Here is a 12,409-nt window from a genome sequence, read left to right as displayed (position 1 = left end):
TCTTTTAACTCTGTATACTCTGACCATCGGGCCCAGACATCCCGATTATGAACTATACACCATTCATCATCCACCACAATTACGACCACATTTATACCCTTCATATTGCAACTAATAATCAAACTACAAGAAAGGGTATTTATTTACTAACATAAGAATGAAAGTAGGGTGTAATATAATATAGCAATAAAAATCCAAGGCCATTTCAAGACTAGGTTAATGTTCATTTCATAATCCCAAAAATAGAAAAAAGTGCACTTAGCCTATCTATTACTATTATTATATATTTTAAGCATCTAGCACGTGCCGAAGAGAGGGACATAACCCTCTAAACGGATGACCGGGGGAAAAAAAACTGCAAAGACACATCTCTCTCGGTTGGTCCCCCTTGACACATTCACTGTGGGTTTGGTTTCAGCACGTTTGGAACGGACGGCTGTAGGAAACTGAATCCTATACAGTGGTTTGGTGTGTTCGAGGTGCCTTCGGCAGAACGCCTTGCTGTGAAGGGACATACAACCATCACTGCTTACTTTGGAGCAACTGTTTGCTAATCACGTTTGCAAACACTGGTAAGAACTCTGCTTATTTAGAAGCAAACTGTGCTACAATTCTCGTTTGCAGCACCTTGTACTCTGCTTATTTAGAAGCAAACTGCGCTACAATTCTCGTTTGCAGCACTTTGTACTCTGCTTAATTAGAAGCGAACTGTGCTACAATCCTCGTTTGCAGCACTTATACTCTGCTTATTTAGAAGCAAACTGTGCTACAATCCACGTTTCCAGCACTTGTACTCTCTTTATTTTGAAGCAAACTGTGCTACAATTCTCGTTTGCAGCACCTTGTACTTTGCTTATTTTTGCAACACCTGAAATAACTCTGTCTCCTAATTGTTTCGTCTTCGAAAAGGATTACTAGGTTGCGTCCCTTCGCTCACCATGCATAAAGGGCTCCCCCAACAAGTTGGGGGTGCAAACTCTCGAGACAGGATAATCCAAAAACAAGACCGAGGCAACTCAAGAAGCACTTCAGCCGATTCAAAAACATCCAGGGGTCGCTCTCGATCTCCTCTTCAACTACAAAAGAAACAAAAATATCAAGAACAAACACGCATATCAAAGTTCAATTCCAGAGATACTGCACAAACCGATGGTCGCACTGAAGTAAATTCCACTGTCTACAACTTCCTACTCCAACACTACGACCCCAAGTATAGAACTTCTAAGCTACTTCTTCAACAGTTGCAAAAATACCTCCCCCGAGCACAAGTAGAACAAATTATATTCACCAGAAATGGCATCATTATAAAATCAAAAGATCCACAATTTCTCTCCACTCTGAGAAGCAAAGTTTCGTTTGAAATTTTTGGACCACAGGCTGCTCTTTCCCAAATGACACCCAAAACCACCAAACAACCACCACCTCCAAACAAACCACCACACATGTCAGTGGTTATCAGAGGCGTAGATCCAGAACTCGCTGATCAAGAAGTATTAGAAGAACTGCGTTTGGAAGGGCATGAAGTCATAAAATGCGTTCGAATACAGAAAAATAATGGTCCAACTTTCCTGATGCGAGTCATAACAGATTGTTCCAACACGATCGATCGCTTACTTCATGAAGGGGCTTATATATATCGCCAAAGACACAGGGTTGAACCTTCACATTCAAAAGCACCCCTTCCATTACGATGCGAACGCTGACAGAAATACAACTCCCACACTACGGCAAATTGCCCCGAAACACCTATCTGTGGCTATTGCTCTGGCCAACACGCAACTAAAGATTGCACGAATCTAAATGCACCACACAAGTGTAACACGTGCAAAGAGGCTCATCCCTCCTATAGTTATCGCTGTGCCGCCCGTCCAAACCCTGAAGCATCACGACCCGACCTGACTATACCATTAAGAACAAGGGACTCCACAACTCCACCACAGAACTCTCTGAAACAACCAGTGACTGTTGAAGATCTACTTAGATTTCAAACATTAACCCTACAAAATATCCACCCATTTCTACGCCAACATATATTACAACAGATAGTACAGACAGCTAAGACTCTTTTTCGTGTCCACCTGTTCGCTACATATTCTGGTCCACATGTACATTTTCAAATTGTACCACTGGAAACTGAAGTTTAGAAACCTAACTGTTATTTATATAATTATGGCGGGCTATATACAATATAATTTCCTATTTATGAACATCCGTTCTCTACCGAAACATAAAGCTATCTATATTCCAGGAACTTCTCCTGGAAGAAGACATTCATTTCTTTGCACTGAATGAAACCCGTATCCCCAAAGCCACACCCCTTTACATACCCAGGTATTCCTTGCTACATACACCTGGTCCTACAACGGCGCAACGATTATGTGGTGGAGTAGCCCTAGGGATTAAGCCAAAATTTCCCTATAGAACAAATATATTACCACCTCTATTTCCATACCAAGAATATTCTATTGCCACACTTTATCTCAAAAGCATAAATGTGACACTGGCTACTGTATATATACGACCTACTAGCCCTCTACCTACAGACTTCTTTCTTTATATCGCTTCTACATACCGTCATTACTTCATACTAGCTGATATTAATATACATAGTCGAACAAATGCAGAACGAACAGCTTTCCATACTACCATCGATAACAATACTACAGGTATATTTCAAGATTTACCATGTGTCGCCCCTGTCAACACATGCTTTTTCAGGCACTAAACTATTCAATCTGTATTATATTAATCTATGTTGGAATCTTTTCTTTAAAAATGTGTTATTGTTAATGTTACAATGGGTAATGAATTGTTTAACTTAAATGTTGAAACTATAGAAATATTAAACAACTATGTAATAACCATGGTAAATTGTAAACAACAATATGATATAAAAGAGCTAGATTTTTGTGAGTCTGCGGGGACATTCTCCTGGTTGCCGAAAGGTTGATGGTTCAGGGGACGTTGGGGAATATCTTGCCTCAATCTTTGGATTGGCTGGTGTACTTGTACTCCATTTTTGGCGGATATTCTACAAACCCAACTCTGAATAAGGTGTTCTCCTGCATCATCAAAAGACCAGGGTTATAAACTTCGGTATAACTAATAGGTTTAGGCCTACAAGTTATACCGGGTGAACTGTCTGTTTGAAAAAGTGTTTGTATAACATCATCAGTTTAAATAAATCTTCGAGTAAAAGATCTTAAGGATCTTTCATTTCAACCTTGCATAGGTGATAATTAAAAATAAATCCTGCACCACAGACCACGCAAGGGCTTGGTCCTACTAACCCTTAGAAGCCATTGAGAAGTCCGATAAAAGGGTTGTAACCGGACTAACAAAAAGCCCTAAAGGCAGAAGGTGCGTGTCAGTGATTTTTGGCGACCGTGACCAGGACCATCGAAGCAACCACCTGTGGATCTTCGTGGCCCAGCAGAAGAAGAAGAAGCCTGTTCCAGAAACAGAAGAAGAAGCCTGTTCCAGAAACGGAAGAAGAAGCCTATTCCAGAAACAGAAGAAGCAAAGATGATAGGTTCCCAGAGACCTTTGACCAGGCAGCAAAAGGAGAGGCTCGTTTGCTGTACGAACGAAGAAAAGAAGGAGGAAACCTTATTACCATGCTCCGGCTGCAACAGATACGTTCATGAAAGTTGCGCACATAAAACCCCAGGATCTGACGTAACAGCGGAGGTAGACGTTAAATGTAAACAGTGCGTGGAAAAACAAGTTACGCCAACCCCAACAGATGATAGTTGGAGGGAAATGATGATCTCCTTTATGACTGATTTTAAGAAACAGAAAGAAGCAGAAAAAGAGCAAAGATTAAAGGACAAGGAAGAAAATGACCAAAAGTTCGCACGTTTAATTGAAACCTTGGGTGAAAGAGATGCTGAACAGAAAGCAGAAAGAGAAAGAGAACGAGAAATGAGTGACCAAAAGTTCGCACGTTTGATTGAAACCTTGGGTGAAAGAGATGCTGAACAGAAAGCAGAAAGAGAAAGGGAACGAGAAATGAGTAAGAAAATGTTTGAAGATTTTAAAATAAATTTAGGAAAATAAATATCCGAAGCGATAGCTGAAATCAGAAAACAGAGAGACGAAAAATATGAAGAACTAGTGGAAAGAAGGAAAGAGGATCGGCAGAGAGATGATGACCGTTATAAACAGCTACAAGAAAGTTTGAATCAAGAGGTAAAGAATCGAGAGGAAAAGGGTAATGTAAACTGCGGTTTACTAACCGAGCTGAAGGAAATGTCCGTAAATTTGGAGGGTGAAATAAGAGTGACAAAAGAGACCCAAACACAACAAGTTGAAATTATAAAAACGTTAACCTCAAAGTTGGAAACCTTACAACTAGGCAAGGAGAATAAGAATGAAGAGATGGAAACTCTGCCAAAGAAGATATGTGTAAGAACCTCTTGCTCCTCACGTTCTTCCAGTTCCGAATCTCCCGAACATTCTGAACCATGCCAAAGAAAGAAACGAAAAAGGAGTGGCGGAATGAGACGAACTAGAGACTACGCTACGGAAAAAATGGTAGAAGATAATTCCTACTTAAACCATTCATCCAATCGGATTCTCCGAATGTCTGACGTCAATTCCCTCACCAAGTTTAATGGAGAAATCAATTCAGTATCTGCTGAAAGGTACCTGGAAGAGATAAATACTTATATGGATTTAATGAAAATGCCCATGATGTATCGACTAAAGGTCCTCCCTTCGCTAATGGTGGGTAAAGCCAAGGCTTGGTTTATGGCAAACGAAAAGAGATGGAAAACTTTTGAACATTTCCGCTCTGCATTTAGGAAGCAATACGCATCACCTGAAGCAAAACAGAGGGAAATGAATACCCTGAGGAATAAACATTATAGCAAAGGTGCAGGGTTATCATTGGAAGAATATTGCTGGGAGGTATATGCAGCATACTGCAATCTGACGGAAACCATCAACCAATCAGAAGTGCTGAACTTAATCATTGGCCAATTACCTTCACGAGTGCGACAACTGGTACTAACTCGAGATCCCGCCAACATAGACCAACTCACGAATTTCATGGGAAAGTTCGAAGCGTCTGAACAAATGGAAGGATGGAAAGCCGATCACCAACGAACTGATGAACGGAGAAATCCTCAACCTCGAATCAGGAATCTAGAGCTATCCCGGAGGAATGGAGGAGAAGAAGATAAGAGGCCCACACCGATCAACCAAAGGTTGAATGGAAATCTAAGGTTCCAAAGGAAGGATGCCGATAGAAGGACGTTCTGCAATAAGAATCAGAATCAAAGAAACTGGAACCAGTCTCGTAAGAAAGAATGTGGAACACAGACTGACGAAAGTCCAGAAGACTATGCTTTGAACCCTAGAGCATCTGTATGGGAAATTCCTTCCACTATTAAAGCACCTTCTTGGGATATTCCCTCTACTAGTCGAGGAAATTTAAACCAGAGGTCGTTGTAGATGAAGCTCTCCCTTCTACAACGTGACACAATCTTGATGTTTGTGAGAGCGAAGAAGACAAACTAATTACTAATGAAAATTTAGATGTTTTGTATCTGGATCTAAATTCTTGTCCAAATTCTAAAGAGGAGAAATTGTTTAATGTTTTCGAAGTAACTGGGAATTGCAGCAAGAAGCCAGAAATTCAAATAGAAGTTTTGGGATTAAAAATAAGATGTACTTTGGATACAGGAAGTGAATGCACAGTAATGAATTATAATGTTTGGGTAAAGCTCCGAGAGAGATTACCAGGCTTGAAACTGCAAAGATGTCCAGGAATAAGGTTAAAGGATTTTGTTGGACATGAGAGGTCCCGTATTGTAGGATGCCGAACCATTCTTTTTGAAATTGCAGGACACATGTTTGAAGATCAAGTCTACGTAGTGAAGAATTTAGAGGCAGATTTGTTATTTGGATATCGCTTCTTCAAGAGATATAGAGTCAATTTGATGCAGGTGCCAATAAATTATATTTAACGGTGAAGGGACAAGTCGTTGAAGAAAGATTGATTCCAGATGACCAAGAAGATAGTTTTGAAGCAATTAATGGTAAGACTTCGCGTGTTAAACTATCGATGGCTGAAAGGGAATCGCATTCAGACAATAGGTCCGCTGCCGAGGAAGATATAAGAAAGAAGGCTTTCGCTCCAGGGTTGCTGAATCAAGAAGATGAGGAGAAACTACACTGCCCATTATTTTCTCACAAACAGAGACTTGTAAATACTTCAATCTGCAAGATAAGTGCAGAACTACCTGTATTTCCTTTACAAAATCCATCTCCCATTCCAAAAGAGGAGAATCTAGAAGAAGACCTAAATGGATGGAAGACCTGGCTAATGGACGTCAAGAAGTTTTACGAAGGAGTGTGCTGACCAAGATGTAAAACCATTTCCTGTTTTCTCCAGAAGCTAAGTGCAGATGAAGAATGAAGTCCAAGTAGACGATCCCAAATGAAAGATCGCCTCACATCCTGAAGAAGAAGTGAAAGAAAAATGAAAATATACAAAAAAGGAGAAAAAGTTATAAAACAAAATTAAATAACGTTCACTTATATTTAATTTTATTTTCTTCTGGGGGAACGCTATGTGTCGCCCCTGTCAACACATGCTTTTTCAGGCACTAAACTATTCAATCTGTATTATATTAATCTATGTTGGAATCTTTTCTTTAAAAATGTGTTATTGTTAATGTTACAATGGGTAATGAATTGTTTAACTTAAATGTTGAAACTATAGAAATATTAAACAACTATGTAATAACCATGGTAAATTGTAAACAACAATATGATATAAAAGAGCTAGATTTTTGTGAGTCTGCGGGGACATTCTCCTGGTTGCCGAAAGGTTGATGGTTCAGGGGACGTTGGGGAATATCTTGCCTCAATCTTCGGATTGGCTGGTGTACTTGTACTCCATTTTTGGCGGATATTCTACAAACCCAACTCTGAATAAGGTGTTCTCCTGCATCATCAAAAGACCAGGGTTATAAACTTCGGTATAACTAATAGGTTTAGGCCTACAAGTTATACCGGGTGAACTGTCTGTTTGAAAAAGTGTTTGTATAACATCATCAGTTTAAATAAATCTTCGAGTAAAAGATCTTAAGGATCTTTCATTTCAACCTTGCATAGGTGATAATTAAAAATAAATCCTGCACCACAGACCACGCAAGGGCTTGGTCCTACTAACCCTTAGAAGCCATTGAGAAGTCCGATAAAAGGGTTGTAACCGGACTAACAAAAAGCCCTAAAGGCAGAAGGTGCGTGTCAACCATCTGCAACTCGTCCAGAGAGCAACACAACCCCCGATGTAGTTTTTGTGTCACCTTCCTTAGCTGACAAAATTAACATAGAAGTCCTTGCACCGATAGGAAGTGATCATGCACCAATTAAAATAACTCTGCCAGTGCACCACTATACTCAACACAAACAGGTTCCTCCAAAGCGGATCTACGATTATAACAGAGCAAATTGGGAAGGTTGTCGAGAAGATCTCTCCACTATCTTTCAAAATCTCACCCCTCCAACGAACTCTGACGAATTAGATAAGGCTGTAGAAAACATCACGTCAGAAGTCAAACAAGCAGCAAGCACACAGATAACTGTGAACAGTTTTAAACCTAAACTACCACCTAAATACCTTCATCTAGTGACTGCATCACGTCGTGCCTATCGGGAATACGTACAAACAAGGAACCCTGAATGTCTGCGAGTTCACCGCCAATGGATAAGAACTGTCCATAACTACATAAAGGCACACAAACAGCGTCAGTGGATCGACACTTGCAATCACCTTGATGCTGAAAGCCATCCTAGTAAATTCTGGAAACGATTTCATATGCTTACAGGAAAACATACAAGCACTACGTATCCTCTTCTTTCACAACAACAAGCTCTTACAAATGATTACGAAAAGGCAAATGAATTTGCACAGATTCTCCAAGACACATTTACTCCTCCGCTTCCGCTTGCCCCTAATAGCAGATTAGAATCTCAAATAACAAGGAAGGTACATCCTGAAAATAGACAACTGCAACCCAGTCCTCATCATACTATCAACGCAAATCACCCTCTTACTACTTTAATCACCACAGATGATATAACAAACGCAGTCCGCAACAAAAGAAACACTGCCCCAGGGTTTGATTCCATCACATATGTCTTGATAAAGAAAGCTCCACTAGCAATGCTGTCATTTCTCGCCGTGATATACAACTTAATCCTTCGCACTGGATATTACCCTGTCGAATGGAAAGTGTCGAAGGTTCTCATGTTTCCGAAGCCTGATAAAGATCGTACAGACCCAAAATGCTATAGACCTATACAACTAACGTCAACACTCAGCAAAATCCTTGAAAAAATTTTAGTCCGCCTATTACATTCTCACTTATTGTCAAATAATTATCTCCCGATACACCAAGCCGGATTTAGGCCACACTTTAGCGTCTTGGATAACCTACTAAGACTCTCAAATCGAATCTACAACCAGTACAATACATCTAAACCCTCTTGTTTAATACTATTCGATCTTGAAAAGGCATTCGATAAAGTGTGGCACACCGGCCTCATATATAAACTGCATAAGTTTCGCCTTCCTTTCTGTTACATTCGATTAATTTTCAACTTTCTTACCAACCGAATGGCATATGTAACAATAAATAACAATCTGTCTCACCCTATCTTCCTGAACGCCGGAGTACCGCAAGGATCGGTATTATCTCCATTGCTCTACTTACTTTATGTCGCAGATATGCCAACATTCTCTCAGGTGTCAACATACCAATACGCAGATGATACAGCTCTACTGGCTTGTGGTTCTACAATTCAAGCAATAAATCGCATTATGCAACCAGCTATTAATGTATTTCAACGATGGTGCGACACTTGGAGACTCACCATCAATAGTGCAAAAACTCAAGCCATAATATTTCTTCCTACTGGATGTCGTTCAAGGGTACAAAGAAATCCAAGTATGTTAGATCTTAAGATCCGTGGCACACGCATAATTCCTACCAACAGCGTCAAATATCTTGGTGTCATATTTGACACAAAACTAACATGGACACCACACTTGCAGAACATCAAAAAGAAAGCCAAAAACAGACTACAGCTGATGAAGAGACTTGTCGGCACGAATTGGGGACTTCGAGCAAACATCCTCCTAAATACTTATATGGCCTTTCTTCGGCCCGTACTTACGTATGGACATACAGCATGGCTCTCAGCAGGGGACTCGTTCTATGAACGACTACAAATCATAGAGAGACATGCATGTCGACTGGCATACAGAATCAAACTACCAAGTCCAACTCGACTCTTATACACACGAATAAGTTTTCCACATATAACACTTCACCTAGAGGCATTGCGAAAAGAATATATAAATAACAAGATGGACAAAGAACACCCACCGTTGGTTCACACAATCCGTGAAGATGCAATACACGACTGTTACCCATACAGATTGTATACTCCATTACAACATCTTTTAACTCTGTATACTCTGACCATCGGGCCCAGACATCCCGATTATGAACTATACACCATTCATCATCCACCACAATTACGACCACATTTATACCCTTCATATTGCAACTAATAATCAAACTACAAGAAAGGGTATTTATTTACTAACATAAGAATGAAAGTAGGGTGTAATATAATATAGCAATAAAAATCCAAGGCCATTTCAAGACTAGGTTAATGTTCATTTCATAATCCCAAAAATAGAAAAAAGTGCACTTAGCCTATCTATTACTATTATTATATATTTTAAGCATCTAGCACGTGCCGAAGAGAGGGACATAACCCTCTAAACGGATGACCGGGGGAAAAAAAAACTGCAAAGACACATCTCTCTCGGTTGGTCCCCCTTGACACATTCACTGTGGGTTTGGTTTCAGCACGTTTGGAACGGACGGCTGTAGGAAACTGAATCCTATACAGTGGTTTGGTGTGTTCGAGGTGCCTTCGGCAGAACGCCTTGCTGTGAAGGGACATACAACCATCACTGCTTACTTTGGAGCAACTGTTTGCTAATCACGTTTGCAAACACTGGTAAGAACTCTGCTTATTTAGAAGCAAACTGTGCTACAATTCTCGTTTGCAGCACCTTGTACTCTGCTTATTTAGAAGCAAACTGCGCTACAATTCTCGTTTGCAGCACTTTGTACTCTGCTTAATTAGAAGCGAACTGTGCTACAATCCTCGTTTGCAGCACTTATACTCTGCTTATTTAGAAGCAAACTGTGCTACAATCCACGTTTCCAGCACTTGTACTCTCTTTATTTTGAAGCAAACTGTGCTACAATTCTCGTTTGCAGCACCTTGTACTTTGCTTATTTTTGCAACACCTGAAATAACTCTGTCTCCTAATTGTTTCGTCTTCGAAAAGGATTACTAGGTTGCGTCCCTTCGCTCACCATGCATAAAGGGCTCCCCCAACAAGTTGGGGGTGCAAACTCTCGAGACAGGATAATCCAAAAACAAGACCGAGGCAACTCAAGAAGCACTTAAGCCGATTCAAAAACATCCAGGGGTCGCTCTCGATCTCCTCTTCAACTACAAAAGAAACAAAAATATCAAGAACAAACACGCATATCAAAGTTCAATTCCAGAGATACTGCACAAACCGATGGTCGCACTGAAGTAAATTCCACTGTCTACAACTTCCTACTCCAACACTACGACCCCAAGTATAGAACTTCTAAGCTACTTCTTCAACAGTTGCAAAAATACCTCCCCCGAGCACAAGTAGAACAAATTATATTCACCAGAAATGGCATCATTATAAAATCAAAAGATCCACAATTTCTCTCCACTCTGAGAAGCAAAGTTTCGTTTGAAATTTTTGGACCACAGGCTGCTCTTTCCCAAATGACACCCAAAACCACCAAACAACCACCACCTCCAAACAAACCACCACACATGTCAGTGGTTATCAGAGGCGTAGATCCAGAACTCGCTGATCAAGAAGTATTAGAAGAACTGCGTTTGGAAGGGCATGAAGTCATAAAATGCGTTCGAATACAGAAAAATAATGGTCCAACTTTCCTGATGCGAGTCATAACAGATTGTTCCAACACGATCGATCGCTTACTTCATGAAGGGGCTTATATATATCGCCAAAGACACAGGGTTGAACCTTCACATTCAAAAGCACCCCTTCCATTACGATGCGAACGCTGACAGAAATACAACTCCCACACTACGGCAAATTGCCCCGAAACACCTATCTGTGGCTATTGCTCTGGCCAACACGCAACTAAAGATTGCACGAATCTAAATGCACCACACAAGTGTAACACGTGCAAAGAGGCTCATCCCTCCTATAGTTATCGCTGTGCCGCCCGTCCAAACCCTGAAGCATCACGACCCGACCTGACTATACCATTAAGAACAAGGGACTCCACAACTCCACCACAGAACTCTCTGAAACAACCAGTGACTGTTGAAGATCTACTTAGATTTCAAACATTAACCCTACAAAATATCCACCCATTTCTACGCCAACATATATTACAACAGATAGTACAGACAGCTAAGACTCTTTTTCGTGTCCACCTGTTCGCTACATATTCTGGTCCACATGTACATTTTCAAATTGTACCACTGGAAACTGAAGTTTAGAAACCTAACTGTTATTTATATAATTATGGCGGGCTATATACAATATAATTTCCTATTTATGAACATCCGTTCTCTACCGAAACATAAAGCTATCTATATTCCAGGAACTTCTCCTGGAAGAAGACATTCATTTCTTTGCACTGAATGAAACCCGTATCCCCAAAGCCACACCCCTTTACATACCCAGGTATTCCTTGCTACATACACCTGGTCCTACAACGGCGCAACGATTATGTGGTGGAGTAGCCCTAGGGATTAAGCCAAAATTTCCCTATAGAACAAATATATTACCACCTCTATTTCCATACCAAGAATATTCTATTGCCACACTTTATCTCAAAAGCATAAATGTGACACTGGCTACTGTATATATACGACCTACTAGCCCTCTACCTACAGACTTCTTTCTTTATATCGCTTCTACATACCGTCATTACTTCATACTAGCTGATATTAATATACATAGTCGAACAAATGCAGAACGAACAGCTTTCCATACTACCATCGATAACAATACTACAGGTATATTTCAAGATTTACCATCTGCAACTCGTCCAGAGAGCAACACAACCCCCGATGTTGTTTTTGTGTCACCTTCCTTAGCTGACAAAATTAACATAGAAGTCCTTGCACCGATAGGAAGTGATCATGCACCAATTAAAATAACTCTGCCAGTGCACCACTATACTCAACACAAACAGGTTCCTCCAAAGCGGATCTACGATTATAACAGAGCAAATTGGGAAGGTTGTCGAGAAGATCTCTCCACTATCTTTCAAAATCTCAC

This window comes from Lepisma saccharinum, chromosome 1 (assembly GCF_977018435.1).
Source record: "Lepisma saccharinum chromosome 1, izLepSacc3.1, whole genome shotgun sequence".
NCBI lineage: Eukaryota > Metazoa > Arthropoda > Insecta > Zygentoma > Lepismatidae > Lepisma > Lepisma saccharinum.
The sequence above is the reverse complement of the archived record's forward strand: the minus strand, read 5'-3'. Positions refer to the sequence as shown.